This window comes from Dermacentor andersoni, chromosome 8 (genome assembly GCF_023375885.2).
Source record: "Dermacentor andersoni chromosome 8, qqDerAnde1_hic_scaffold, whole genome shotgun sequence".
NCBI lineage: Eukaryota > Metazoa > Arthropoda > Arachnida > Ixodida > Ixodidae > Dermacentor > Dermacentor andersoni.
In genome coordinates this window covers 141,753,652-141,768,122 of record NC_092821.1, presented here as the reverse complement: position 1 = coordinate 141,768,122, position 14,471 = coordinate 141,753,652, and the positions used below count along the sequence as shown (strand labels likewise).

The following is a 14,471-nucleotide window of genomic DNA, read 5'->3' as shown; positions in this document are numbered from 1 at the left end:
GCTGGTAACATACAGGAATTCTATAGCATTAACGAAAGGGTGGCATGTCTTGTTGTGAAACTTAATAAGAGGTACAAAATGAAGGTTGTTCAGGTCTACGCTCCTACATCTAGTCATGATGACCAGGAAGTCGAAAGCTTTTATGAAGACGTAGAATCGGCGATGGGTAAAGTCAAAACAAAATACACTATACTGATGGGTGACTTCAATGCCAGGGTAGGCAAGAAGCAGGCTGGAGACAAGTCAGTGGGGGAATATGGCATAGGCTCTAGGAATAGCAGAGGAGAATTATTAGTAGAGTTTGCAGAACAGAATAATATGCGTATAATGAATACCTTTTTCCGCAAGCGGGTTAGCCGAAAGTGGACGTGGAGGAGCCCGAATGGTGAGACTAGAAATGAAATCGACTTCATACTCTGCGCGAACCCTGGCATCATTCAAGATGTAGACGTGCTCGGCAAGGTACGCTGCAGTGACCACAGGATGGTAAGAACTCGAATTAGCCTAGACTTGAGGAGGGAACGAAAGAAACTGGTACACAAGAAGCCAATCAATGAGTTAGCGGTAAGAGGGAAACTAGAGGAATTCCGGATCAAACTACAGAACAGGTATTCGGCTTTAACTCAGGAAGAGGACCTTAGTGTTGAAGCAATGAACGACAATCTCATGGGCATCATTAGGGAGTGCGCAATAGAAGTCGGTGGTAACGCCGTTAGACAGGAAACCAGTAAGCTATCGCAGGAGACGAAAGATCTGATCAAGAAACGCCAATGTATGAAAGCCTCTAATCCTACAGCTAGAATAGAACTGGCAGAACTTTCTAAGTTAATCAACAAGCGTAAGACAGCGGACATCAGGAACTATAATATGGATAGAATTGAACAGGCTCTCAGGAACGGAGGAAGCCTAAAAACAGTGAAGAAGAAACTAGGAATAGGCAAGAATCAGATGTGTGCGTTAAGAGACAAAGCCGGCAATATCGTTACTAACATGGACGAGATAGTTCAAGTGGCTGAGGAGTTCTATAGAGATTTATACAGTACCAGTGGCACCCACGACGATAGTGGAAGAGAGAATAGCCTAGAGGAATTCGAAATCCCACAGGTAACGCCAGAAGAAGTAAAGAAAGCCTTAGGAGCTATGCAAAGGGGGAAGGCAGCTGGGGAGGATCAGGTAACAGCAGATTTGTTGAAGGATGGTGGTCAGATTGTTCTAGAGAAACTGGCCACCCTGTATACGCAATGCCTCATAACCTCGAGCGTACCGGAATCTTGGAAGAACGCTAACATAATCCTAATCCATAAGAAAGGGGACGCCAAAGACTTGAAAAATTATAGACCGATCAGCTTACTGTCCGTTGCCTACAAAGTATTTACTAAGGTAATCGCAAATAGAATCAGGAACACCTTAGACTTCTGTCAGCCAAAGGACCAGGCAGGATTCCGTAAAGGCTACTCAACAATAGACCATATTCACACTATCAATCAAGTGATAGAGAAATGTGCAGAATATAACCAACCCTTATATATAGCTTTCATTGATTACGCGAAAGCGTTTGATTCAGTCGAAACCTCAGCAGTCATGGAGGCATTACGGAATCAGGGTGTAGATGAGCCATATGTAAAAATACTGGAAGATATCTATAGCGGCTCCACAGCCACCGTAGTCCTCCACAAAGAAAGCAACAAAATCCCTATAAAGAAAGGCGTCAGACAGGGAGATACGATATCTCCAATGCTATTCACAGCATGTTTACAGGAGGTATTCAGAGGCCTGGAGTGGGAAGAATTGGGGATAAAAGTCGATGGAGAATACCTTAGCAACTTGCGATTCGCTGATGATATTGCCTTGCTTAGTAACTCAGGAGACCAATTGCAATGCATGCTCACTGACCTGGAGAGGCAAAGCAGAAGGGTGGGTCTGAAAATTAATCTGCAGAAAACTAAAGTACTGTTTAACAGTCTCGGAAGAGAACAGCAGTTTACGATAGGTAGCGAAACACTGGAAGTGGTAAGGGAATACATCTACTTAGGGCAGGTAGTGACCACGGATCCGGATCATGAGACTGAAATAACCAGAAGAATAAGAATGGGTTGGGGTGCGTTTGGCAGGCATTCTCAAATCATGAACAGTAGGTTGCCACTATCCCTCAAAAGGAAAGTGTACAACAGCTGTGTGTTACCAGTACTCACATATGGGGCAGAAACCTGGAGGCTTACGAAAAGGGTTCTGCTGAAATTGAGAACGACGCAACGAGCTATGGAAAGAAGAATGATGGGTGTAACGTTAAGGGATAAGAAAAGAGCAGATTGGGTGAGGCAACAAACGCGGGTAAACGACATCTTAGTTGAAATCAAGAAAAAGAAATGGGCATGGGCCGGACATGTAATGAGGAGGGAAGATAACCGATGGTCACTAAGAGCTACGGACTGGATTCCAAGAGAAGGGAAGCGTAGCAGGGGGCGGCAGAGAGTTAGGTGGGCAGATGACATTAAGACGTTTGCAGGGACAACATGGCCACAATTAGTACATGACCGGGGTAGTTGGAGAAGTATGGGAGAGGCCTTTGCCCTGCAGTGGGCGTAACTAGGCTGATGATGATGATGATGATGATGAAGAGTGGCATATACACAATATTTTACCTGGAAAATGTTTTCCACTGCATGAGCACAATTTTACACTAGAGGGCAGAACTTCATCATCATCCGCCCATTTTTTATGTCCGCTGCAGGACGAAGGCCCTTCCAGAGCGTAACTTAGTGTCACATAAATTTCTTAAGAATTTGTTTTAATCCGGATGACCACAAAAGTGTTCCAGTGCCTTCTAGAATGATTGGGCTTTGAAACGAACTCATCTTGAAGGGCGTTGTGTTACGTTTTCTGTTTGTAGTCGGCAAAAGAACTCCAGTACGAAGGATATTGAGTATTTTTTTTAAATTTCTTATTGCCTATGTCTTATGACCTCTGCGTGTGGTCGCTCGAAATCGAGCTTCATGCTCGGCAAACTGAAGTTTCGTGAGTGCGAGGAAAAAAAAACCACTCTGAAATTCACAATATCTAATTTACCCGTATGCTCAGCCCTAAATTGGATATTACGGTGCTCCACGTAGAAAAAGAAAGCGATCACAATGTGTTTGATAGAGGGACATAGTTAAATTTTCTTTTTTCAGAAAGTTTCATCGGAAGCTTTCTTTATTTCTTTTTGAGAGAGAAACATTTTTTTAAATTGTTTTGCACAATAAGTCATGTACAAGCTCCGACGTCTATGACGTCTTTCCGAAATCGCTTCCGCCGCATTCAACCAGCAAAAGCATAGCCTTCGAGACCGGCATCAGTCTATCCAGAGGGCGCCACCACGAGGGTATTAACTCGACCACCACCTAACAACGCATTTAGTGATTGTGTACGTTTGGTGGCCTCAGGTAGTTTCTTCCGGTGGCCATGGTTGCCAGCCTACCTCTATTGTTTTTGCGTCTTTCAATTGTGTATGTGCTTTCAAACAGAACAGTAACAATTTTTCGCGCATGTAATGGCCGTCTCTTTAAGCCAGTCCAGCGCAAAGATTAAAATTGTACTGGCTCATGGTTAAGTCTTTCAAAAAGTTTTCATTTCTTAAAGGTATACATAGTTATCTTTCTTGTTTGTTGGTTGGTGTGTTTGTAGGCATGTCGAATACGATGACCAATGTAATCCTCCTTTTCCAATCACAGATCTTCAGGGGCAGTACGCACGGCACTCCGATCCTGGATCCTAGCTGGTCATTGATACACACGGCGGCCATATTTCCTTTCGGCGAAGCCGTTATTCCCGAGGCCATGGTCAAACACATCTTGAAGTGCGTGGATGGTTTTTGTAACCTTTTCTCCTTTTCTTTTCTTTTTTTGCACAATTTCGCCATGTTGCGGCCAGAAACCTCTACTATGAGCAAAGAGTCGATAAGTGATGATGATGACGACTTGCACGGAAGTTCCTTTTTCGTGTGTTGTAAGGACTAAATCTGACTTTAGTTATTTAGATAAATATTACATACCACACCAAAGCAATCTTGGCAAAGCCTCGGGGCTGATGATTGCGTAGTTTCCTTGTCGGTCGCCATTAAACAGCACCTATGCTGAAGACGCGGGCACCAGGCGTCTACTTTATGCGTGGCGGTTGTTGCAATGACGTAAGTCCCATCATGCCGCCTCCGAGATGTTTCCAGCGCGCCGCGAGCTCCACCCAATCTCGGAGGTCATACCGCGATTAGGTCACACCGAAATTAGATTCTGCAACAGCATAGCCTTCGAGAGTTTTGTCTGTTGCTGAGAAGGAACCGTCACTCGGGTGTGGATTTCAACACCGCTTATGGTGTCTTCGTTCATTGGCGCATTGTTTATAATGAATCTAGTCAAACCTGCCCGACTGCCCGACCTGTACGCGTCTTGAACACTCTGCATTGTGTTTATCGTGCTTAAAATATTGATACTCAGCAAGCACGACGATTTGGAAACACTCGTTGCATTTGATACTAAAGTTTGTCCCTAAACGCTGAATATGACATCATCGACATTATCGTTACGTCTTGACACAAAGCAAAGTTTGATCACGTGTCGTAGCAGTAAGGTCAGGTATGATGATGTTGTTCATGAAAAAAAAAAAAATTAGCAGGATTGTATTGCCCGTTTCTTCCGACTTTCCTCGCGTGGTATAACCGCACTCTCCGATAGCAGAAATGGGGATATAACTATAGGGTATCCTGACGTCATGTAGATGGGTCAGTCTCTGAGGTACCGCAATCGAAAGTGGGTCCGAAATCACCAAGCTTCATGTTCGTGAGCGCTCTACGTCATTGGCTAGCCGTACGATTGGCTAACACTTTCTTTTACAAAACATTCCGGTGTAGGAGCCTTCTCTTGAAGACGGGCTGCGGGCACGTATTCACGAAAGCTTTCTCGATATAATTGCGCGTAAGAGACACTGTCAACCAATCCTGCGTGATGCCAGCTGAATGTGCTGTTACCGAAGGCGGCCAGTCATTGAGAAACGTCACTTACGAACAAAAAGCTATGCGAATTCAACCTCGGTTTCGTAAAAACGTCTGTCGTAATAGATCTTTAAGAGCGCTATTTGCCAGTGTTTGCCATAGAATAAAGAACAACTTTAGAGAAGGGAAACTGTACCTTCCACAGTGGTTCGAAAATAAGAAGCGGCAGCGCATGGAACTTAGTGGGGGGCCCGATAGATGGCGCTACTTAAACAGGAAGCGGAAATGTTTTTTTTTTAGTACATTATTCAATATGGCCGCTTTATACCGGTGCCGTACGCTGGGTACGCGCCGTGCTCGCCTCGCTGGCTTGGCGGCATGCCTCAGCTGCCGCGTTTTAATGGCCAGGAGACTAAAGAGCCTCTACTGACGCCAATACAAACAAGCCACAAGTGAGTGAACAGGACGTGCGACTTTATTGGCAGAAGAAAAGCAGTGTACCTTCTCATACAAGATCAGAAATAAAATTTGCATGTCGAGATGCGCTGAAACCATTAACGCGAGCTCGTAAACTGCTCACTTTCGTCGCCGCACATGGCGATCTGGTAACGAGCGACAATCAGTAGCGCAAGCAAATTGGGCAGTGCCCCACCTGTTTGCATTAACAGTCGCCGTAACTTACATTGCGAAGCAATCGGGTGACGCAAGGCATCTGCTGCCGCAACCAACACAGCGACATGGACTAAACGGCATTTTAGCGTTCCCGCCTTTCCAACCTGCACGTTTCTTTTTGTTCTTTCGGGGGCCGCTAATGTGTAACTCATAGTTGGTGCCCCACATTCTCAATGTGGGCATCACCATTTTGCAGCCACTTTTGCAGGCCTTTCCACCTATGTGGCTATCAACTTCGGACCACGTAATAACGTGTGCTGTCTCCGCTCACGCCACATCATGGCCGATGAAGGCCCACAAGCATAATTTGCCGGCAGCTGCAGCAAGAAATGTCGAATGGGGAGAGCACCAATTACGGTGCTTGTACATTGGGAGTCTTTGTCGCTGTGTGGACTGCAGGAGCAGATGGTTACCTCGGGAGACTGCAGCTAACCAGGTCGCCACATCGAAGAAACATAACACGGCGACCATTATCAATCACCGCATAAGGTTCAGACAATACACTGTACATTGGCTAAGATCCATATGACAACAGTGGGCATTCACGCACTACAAATTGCATACAGCTTATTCAGCTATACGACTTCAGGCACAGTGCTTGCCTACGTCGCACATGGTGGTCTAGTAACGAGTGACAACCAGCAGCACAAGCAGATTGGTCAGTGCCCCACCTGTTTACACTGACAGTCACCATAACTTGTACTGCGAATCAATCAGGTGACGCAGGCACCTGCTGCCATAGCCAACACAGCGACATGAACTACCTGGCATCCTAGTGTTACCTCCTTTCCTACATGCACGTTTCTTTTTGTTCTTTCGATGGCCACTAATGTGTTGCTCACACTTGGTGCCCCACCTGCTCTCAATATGGATGTGGTCTGTTTTGTGGGAATCGCCATTTCGCAGCCACTTTACAGGCCTTTCCACCCATGTGGATATCAACTTCATACACTTCAAACCATGTAATCATGTATGATAGTCTCTGTTCACGCCAAATCATGGGGAAAGAAGGCCACAAGCACGCTTTACCCACGGCTGCAGCAGGAAAGGACAAACAGGGAGCACCAATCACACTACATGTAAACAGGGAGTTTGTGTCCCTGTGTGGACTGCAGGAGCAGGTGCTTTACCTCGAGAGGCCATTGGCCAATACAACTGAACAGGCTGCCACATCCCAGAAATGTAACACAGCAACCATGACCAAGTGGGACAACATTGAAACAAGATTATGCAATCAAATCACTTCAGCATACTCTAACATAATGCTCAATCTATACATTGGCACTATGCATTGGCTACGATCTACATGACAACAGTGAGCATACACGCACACGGGTTGCTTGCGGCACATTCAACCGTCCGAGTGTAGGCATAGTGCTTGCCTTCGTCGCACACTGCAGTCTGGTAACAAGCAACAACCAGCAGCGCAAGCAGATTGGACAGTGTGTCCCACATGTTTGCACCGACAGTCAGCGTTGAATATGAGCAGCTTGCATTGCGAAGCAATCGGGTGACGCAAGCATCTGCTGCCACAGCCAACAGTGACATGGAGTGCCCGGCATTTTAGCGTTACCGCCTTTCCAACCTGCATGTTTCTTTTTGTTCTTTTGCATGCCACTAATGTGTAACTCACACTAAAGTCCCTTGATAATTTTAAAGTAGCGACACTCTTTGAACTCTGCCGCCGCCGCGCGACCTCCTCGCCTCCTCCTCGCCCCTTGCGCGTTCCCCCGCGGCAACCAGTTTTGCCCCCGTTTTTCTGCACGACGATTGGTCTCCCTGCCGTTGCCCTTGGAAACGCGCGGATCTTGAGTTTTGCTTGTGTTTTTCTTTTTCGTTCGCGCCATTTTCCTCCTGAGTACGGCTGGCTCGGCGCTTTAGCTCGGCGTAGCGAACGTTGTACGCTGTGTTTCTGGTCTATGTGCTAGCGCTATGCCGGGCTGTTGCGCATATAACTACAGCAAGAAGCCTGAAAATGGTTATGCCGTTTTTATGATACCACAATGAAAGCGTGACGGCTTGCGTAGGAAGCAGTGGCTGCATGACATTGGCCGAAAGAACTTTCTTCCCACAAAGAACAGCGTTGTTTGAGAGCTGATGAGTCTTACTTATAGCTCGTAGCAAAGCATACCGTAATGCGGCATTATTTTTTTCATTCTTCCGGCCTGCTCACCAGCGTTTTTGTTGCGGTTGTCCTCAGTATGCTTAATATTCTGGGGCGGCTCCATCACTTCGCCCGTCGCTAACTGTTGTTATTCAGTCGGAAGTGCAGTATTATTGATTCTGCTTTGCGCCCTGAAAAAATTTATGGCAAGTATGCCCGTAGTATTGGTGGTGATGCGCGTTAACTAGTCAAAATTGAGCTTTCTTTAAGTTTTAAGGCGAAAGCCTTTAGATCTTTATGTTTCAAGGTCGCGTTGTAAACTGGAAGTATCACGTGACCCAAGGAAGGCCAGAGGGGTCCCAAAGCATGTCCACCCCTGTATAAGAGAATTATTACCCAAGTTAATGAATCATTAGTGGTTGACATAAGGTGGATTAGGGAGGATTAAAGTTGATTAGAGTGCTATTAAAGGAGATTAAGGTGGATTAGAGTGCGTTACGAAGGATTAAGATGCATGAATAAAGGTTAAGGTGCGTCGAGGAGGATTAAGTCGGATTATGGTGGATTAAGGTGAAGTGTTGATGAAAGGGTATTAAGACCGATTGGGGTGGATTAGAGGGCCTGAACAAGGATTAGGGTGGATAGAGGAAGAATAAGGTCGATTAATGTGGATTAAGGTGAATTGGGGTTGATAGAGGAGGATTAAGACCGATTTGGGTGGACTATAGGGTAGATTAATGTGGATTAGGGACCATGGAACTGGATTAGGTTTGATAGAGGCGGATTAGGGTGTATTAAGGTAGATTGGGACCATTAAGCAGGATTGAGTGGGATTAACGTGCGTGAATAAGGATTAAGGTGGATGACGGATGATTACGGTGGATTATGATGGATTACGGTTGATAAAGGAGGATTAAGACCGCGTAGGGTAGGCTAAGTTGCATTAGGGGTGATGTAGGTTGATTAGGTTGTATTAAGGTGGATTTGGAGTATTAAGGTGGACGAAGGAGCATTAAGGTGGATTAGGGTAGACTAAGGTGAATTGGGGTTGATTGAGTATTAAGACCAATTAGTCTACCATAATCCTCCTAATGCACATTCATCGACCTCAATCCTCCTTCATTCACTTTAATCCACCGTAATCCATGAAAGTCCTCCTTAATGCACCCTAATCCACCTTCATCGACCTTAATCTACTCTAACCCTCCTGAATGCACTTTAATCCTCCTTAATCAACCGTAATGCTTCCTCATTAACTTTGATACACCCTAGCCCACCATAATCCTCTTTAATCCCTCTTAATCCACCCTTATCCTTCTTTATGCACTTTAATCCACCATAATCCACTATGATCGTCCTCAATGCACATCAACGCACCTTCATCCACCCTAATTAACCTCATCGACCTTAATCCAACCTAGTCCTCCTTTATGCACCTTAATCCACCTTCATTCACCCTAATGCACCTTCATCGACTTTAATCCACCTTAATCATTCTTAATACACGCGAATTCATCTTAATCCAATCACTAATCAATCATTACTTTGCTAACCATTAATCATCTCTTATACGCGGCTGCATATGCTTTGGTTCGGTTCCCGCCTTCCTTCGGTCACGTGATATTTTCTGTAGCTCACAACGGGACCTTGAAACAGAGGTCTAAGGCTTTCGCTTAATAAGCCACACACAAAGGGATGTGTCACAAGCAATACTAGATCAGACGCACGAAGTAAAGCGTCTGATCGTCTGACAGAAAAATTGTCTGGAGTATAGAACTCGCCTCAAAGCTCCCTTTAAACGAGTATACCCCGCTCCTACGGCTTTAAAAAAAAACCAACCTCCTCATAAACGTTGCCTCCAGCATTATGGATGCTGTTATTAACAATTCTCAAAATTTTCAACCCCACTGGGGAGCGCAACTGGCCCAAAATAAGACACCTCCATAGAATCCTTCAGCCCGTCCGCGGGAGCCGAGGAGGAATAGCGTGCAGTGCGCAGCCGGCGGGCGAGGAGAATCGAGGAGGAAAGCGCCGTGAGGAGGAGAGTGTCGCTACTTTCAAATTATCAAGGGGCTTTAACTCACACTTGGTCCCCCACATTCTCTATATATGGGCATGGTCGGTTTTGTGAACATCACTATTTTGAAGTCACTTTTGCAGGCCTTTCCACACATGTGGATATCAACTTCATGCACTTAGAACCATGTAATTATGTATGAGAGTCTCCGTTGACGCCAAATCATGGCCGATGAAGACCACAAGCAAAATTTGCACACGGCAGCAGCAGGAAAGGACGGAACGGGGAGCACCAACCACGGTGTGCGTGTAAATTCGCAGTCTATGTCACTGTGCGGACTGTAGGAGCAGGTGCTTGCCTCGAGAGACTGTTTCCCAATGCAACTGACCAGGCTCCCACATATGAGAAACGTAACACGGTGACAAGTACCAAGTCGGACAGCGGCGAAACCAGATTCTGCAATCAATCACTTCAATGTAGCTTGCACAAAAACACAGGCTGTCGAGCAAGAATAGCAATCCTGAATGAGACTAGGAATTCAATATGGGAATGAGAAAGCTTGCATTCAAGAAAGAAGCCAATCTACCTTGCAAGCATTGAAAGCCAAAAACATTAACAAAAGTTAAACGCTACATAGCACACAGTGTAAAGGTTAATGCAAGACACACGCCAATGCTGCATCAGCTATTTCAGGAGAGGAATTCCACATGGCAACATACACTAGAAAGAACTGCTACACATATGTTATGCTACTATACAGTGACTGGCATTAAGTATGAGCAAAGAATCGGTTGACCTTTATTGTTTGTATGAGGAATAGGAATGATCTCTAACAAAAGTGTGGAATGAAAAAGCTTGCATTCATTGAAACAAAATTATACTTGGCAAGAACTGGCAAGGCCAGGAAGCTCACTAAGGAAGGGCAAGCTGACAGAACACTCTTAGCCAGCGTCATCTGTGCTTGTTCAGAGGTTGCAGGTACATCTGAAGACAAATAATTTTTGTTGTTGAGGTACCTGGATGACTTGGCCAATATCTGTGCTGGTGGAATGATGGCGTAGGCTCTTTTCACTCTTGAAACAGTCGTCTGTAGACTTGATATCTCATCCAAATAATTCTGGAATGGGTTCTTTGTTTGTGGTCTTGCGAATTCAGCTCCAGCCCCTTCCTGTTGGTGTAGATGGGGGCTCCCGTGATGACCAAGATGTACTTGGCACAGACTCTGTTGGGGCAGAACAATGGCACATGAGATACAGCAGAGATTATCCAAACTCATGTAGTGTTTTCTTTTATGTTTTAACTAATTATGCTGAACTGTAAACATGAACAAATGTTCATATCATCTGCTACAAACAACTGACATGTATCTCAAGACTAGCAAGTCAATACAGCATATATCAAGCATATTTATTTCTGCACCAGGTGTTGTTTACCTTGTAGTAGCAGCCAAAGTCCACACAATGACCTTGTTGTAGCAGGCAGCAGCTTCTGTTTAGTGCATGGAGTGTGTTGCTTTATACTGGTGCCATCCTCCTTACTGCATGTCTGGAACAGAAATTTTGACTGCATCAGAAAGTGAATAAGCACAATTTTGCAATATAAAATGCGTAAAGGTGCGACATATACATTGCAATGGTTTGTGACTACAAAACACATGCAAATGTACACTGTTTGTTCTAGGGTGCTTAAGCAGCATGGTAAATAAATATGGTTACTCTCCGTAAAATTGATGTCTGCGTAACTACAATGCATGTCAACAGCTTAAGTATTATTAAGATCACAAATAAGTACATTTGTGCGCTCGTTTATACACTAAAAGAGATCACACTGCTGATTTCACAAGCAAATAGATGAAAGACATGAAGCTATTAGAAATGATGCATTCTTTTTGTGCATGAACGTGATGCACCGCTTCACTACTGCAAAAATAGATGTCCTGAGGTAAGCCAAACTGAACAGCAAGAACATTTGGAACCAACAGGTACGAAATATGAGTGAATTATGATGTGTGCAACTGTTTAATACATTAAATTCAGTACTTTAGCTTCAGTTTATGAAAAGGTTATTCGGTTCTGTGAACGAAAGAAGTTGCCGGTGGACTCGAAAAAAAAATATATTGATAAGGCAACTCAGTCACTTATGGCTACGGCTACAACGAGATGAAAAATGTGACGCGCGTTCCGATATCGTTTCTCTTTCGTGAATGTGTGTATAATGATGGCCTCGCAACTGAAAGTTTATTTCGGAAACAGTAACGGAGGGTCCTGACTGCCCTTATGCAATGCAGCATCTAGTTCGTTAAGTTAACGAGACGAATAAATGACATAGCGATTGAAGCAGTGATGTTAAACGACTCACCGGTATTGCTGTCCCCAGTCGCAGCAGGACCCGGCTCCCATTTCGATGCAGACGTGTTCCTAGCTTTCAGGCTTGCACCCCAAATTAAATAACGCGAGACATCGAAGCGCAGTAAACTGGTGTTAGCACAAAATAACCAACGAATGTACGAACCAAGGAATCCGTACCTGCCGCGCACGCGAAAATACCGGTAAAAATTTTAAATCCAGGCCAGAGGTCACGTGGGAGGTCGATGATGCTGAACGCTATTTTGCTTTTAAAATGACAAAAAACAACAAAGTTGGTAATGAAAAGTACAATGTAAAATTAGGAATTATAATTTTGTAGTCTTTATCATGCAATAAGAACGCTTCGTTCACTGTTGAAGAAAGTTTGTAGGTTAAAATTGCGCTTACTACGGCGCCTCTAGCGGGAGATAATGTGCTCAACGGGGAACCTTTTTAATTGGTGTACTATGCCTGTTTCTTTAGCAGCGCCGCGCGGTCGATTTTTTCGCCCTCTGTGGCCATTTGTTGAACTTGAGAGTGTGCGGGGCCTGGTGTTTGCCTTTAGGGTTTAGAGGGTTTCACTGCCATTTGACGGAAGAAAGAGAAAAGTTGAAAACGTCCCGTCGGTACTCGTCTAAGTGATTACGAGCAGCCCATAAAGGACTGTTGCATGAGCCAACGTTTTGAGGGCTCTTTGTGTTCGTCAGGGCAGCAACTGCACTGCCCTTAAGAAGGCAAGTCTCCTTCTCGAAGCAAAACGCCTCGAGAAGGAGACCTTTTGCTTCGGTGGCATACCTTTTGCGGCCCTTTTTAACCACTTCGGTTCCTGTATCTTCGTGCAAACTTCCAATCGTGTTCAGTGCTTGTTTAAGCGTGTAAAGCTTAAGAAATCGATCCACAAAAGTGCCAGCACGGACGATGTGTGCAGCCAATCGAAACGGTTACCGACGGTCCTGCTGAAGCAGGACGCGCTTTATCTCGCCCTACTCGCCACGCAGTGAAGCCGACATCGTAGGGATCAGCACGGCCAACAGCACAGACGAGCCCAACTTGCTGATGAACAGGGTGCATAACACCGCTCCCTTCCGGTTTGCGTCGCCGCCCAACCCGATAATGCCACCCGGCCCGGATACACGAGGCATGGTGAGTCGTCCTGGATGACGTCACTGTTTTTTATTGAAGACAAGGTCTCCTTTAACAGCTTCAGATGTATATGTGGTTCGCGAGATTAGGGTACCTGGCCACTTTCGTCACGTCAGATTAAACGGTTTCAGGAGAGCGAAAAAGTGGTCAGAACACAGCTTGGAACAAAACAAGACGCACAAAGTTAGTGTATAGTTATGTACGGAACAGTAATAATGAGTAACTAAGAGCAAAATGGGTGAAATGTAACCCTAGATGCCTTCGTTCGAAGTGTACGTGCCTAAAGCTGAAACCGGAAGTATGGCTTTACTCGGCGAAAAGTGTGGGTCAATGCCGGAGATAGCACAGACTAAAGATGTGGACCGATGCCAAAGGCAGTGCAATCTAATTAAACAACAAAGAACGTGGCCATAGTATACATATATATATATATATATATATATATATATATATATATATATATATACATATATATATATATATATATATATATATATATATATATATACGTCAGGAAGACCTTTCTTTCTTCGATATTCCTAGCTGATTCAATACGTCAATTGAGCGCAATCAGACATAAAGGTGGAGAAAATATACGCCATGTATCATTCCCGCGTGGACATTGCGTATAGGCATAAAGCACGAAAACTTGCCTTGTGGTGCCGGCTACAGATCGCTCAGGCATCCAGATATTACCGGCTATTCAGCAATCATCCGCAGTCTCTGAAGAGTCCTGCGCGTGCGACTAAACATGCGCATGCGAATAAACAAAGCTGGATAACTTGAAATCCAATAAGAGAAAATTGCTTACGTTTTGTACTCACACACGTGAAAACCATTTTGTATGATAATTGCCGGAACGGCTGTCCAATATTCGGAAAGTATTCAATGTTTGAGTCGATTCGACTGCGGAAATAATCGATTCGTATTCGATTAGGTCTCTAGAATTACTATTCGCACTCGCCCGTTCCCCACTGTGGAAGCTCATCATCAGCCTGGTTACGCCCACTGCAGGGCAAAGGCCTCTCCCATACTTCTTCAGCAACCCCGGTCATGTACTAATTGTGGCCATGCCGTCCCTGCAAACTGTGGAAGCTAGTCCTGCCGAATAGGCGCCTGCCTCAAGTCACGTGGCACGTGCTCGGGAGAGCACGTGCTATGTGACGTCAGCACGTGCTCTCGCACACGTGCTCGAGAGGGCACGCGTGCGAGCACCGCTTTCATTCG

At 45.0% G+C, this 14,471-nt stretch overlaps 1 long non-coding RNA gene across 1 annotated transcript; it reads right to left on the bottom strand.

The window, feature by feature from the left end:
- Positions 1-9,825: 9,825 nt before the first annotated feature.
- Positions 9,826-12,188, bottom strand: LOC140213024 (uncharacterized). Its single transcript, XR_011889961.1, has 3 exons — positions 12,115-12,188; positions 11,190-11,301; positions 9,826-10,978 (listed from the first exon to the last, which is right to left on the bottom strand). It is a non-coding gene; the product is annotated as an uncharacterized lncRNA (long non-coding RNA).
- Between the last annotated feature and the right edge of the window lie 2,283 nt (positions 12,189-14,471).